The 1,017-nt window shown below is 44.6% G+C and overlaps 1 non-coding gene across 1 annotated transcript; it reads right to left on the bottom strand.

The window, feature by feature from the left end:
* Window positions 1-467: 467 nt before the first annotated feature.
* On the bottom strand, window positions 468-586 carry LOC136049001 (5S ribosomal RNA). Its single transcript, XR_010622253.1, has one exon. It is a non-coding gene; the product is annotated as a 5S ribosomal RNA (ribosomal RNA).
* Between the last annotated feature and the right edge of the window lie 431 nt (window positions 587-1,017).

Raw genomic sequence — 1,017 nt, 5'->3', positions numbered from 1 at the left:
TTCCTTCTTCACCCCTGCTTAGGGGAGGGATTGTCCTCCTCTTCACCTGATACGCTGGATTTCATTGTTTTCAAAACCACCATGACAGTGTATAGTGGCTCTCCAGTCATGGCAGGAAAGGAATTAAAGCTTCTCCAGAAGTTCTGTCATGAATACTGTTGAATACAGTAAAATGAAGATGTTCCCTGTTCCCTATATGACCCCAGGGCACTTCCATGAGCATTAAAAATCAGGTCTTTGGAGGAAAAACGAACAAACAAACAAAGGAAACAAAGAAAGAAAGGAAAAAAAAGGAAACATGAATATGGACAACTGACTCTGGAAAATGTGTGCATTCAACCCATCTCTCTCTGTCAGCAAGGCTGGAACAGGAGCTATCTGCAGCACACATGTTATGGTTTTATGATTTTTGTTGTATTATTGATATTCCACATCATAACATCATGTGTTTTGCGAGTTAAAAAAAGAGCCTACGACACTCGGTATTCCCAGGCAGTCTCCCATCCAAGTACTAACCGAGCCCGACCCTGCTTAGCTTCCGAGATCAGACGAGATCGGGCGTTTCCAGGGTGGTATGGCCGTAGGCTCTGATTTGGGCTCCCAATACACCACATGATGTTATGATGTGGACTATCAATAATACAGTTAAAGTTATTGGGAGTTAAAGAGTTAATGCTATGGTATAGTGGTTAGGAGCCGGTGCTTGCACGGCCGCGGCCCGGGTTCAATTCCCGGTCAGGTATACCCAGAACGGAGCTAGAGCATTAACTCTTTAACTCCCAATACACCATATGATGTTATGATGTGGAATATCAATAATACAACAAAAATCTTAAAACCATAACAACACAACACAGCAACTGTTTCTCCCTGCTACAAGGCAAAACCTGAGGAGAAGGCCAGCTGACCCAATTTCTGCACTTCCAGTCAGTGCATGGTCCTCTGTGGGTGCCCACTCAACCCTCCCAAGTCTCTACACACCTCCTTAGGGAGGCCCTGTTCTTTCTGCAGAAGGCA

The sequence above is a fragment of the Cyrtonyx montezumae genome, unplaced genomic scaffold (assembly GCF_038088225.1).
Source record: "Cyrtonyx montezumae isolate F1298 unplaced genomic scaffold, pur_monq_1.0 scaffold_0, whole genome shotgun sequence".
Lineage (NCBI taxonomy): Eukaryota > Metazoa > Chordata > Aves > Galliformes > Odontophoridae > Cyrtonyx > Cyrtonyx montezumae.
This window is presented reverse-complemented; position numbering and strand designations above follow the sequence as displayed.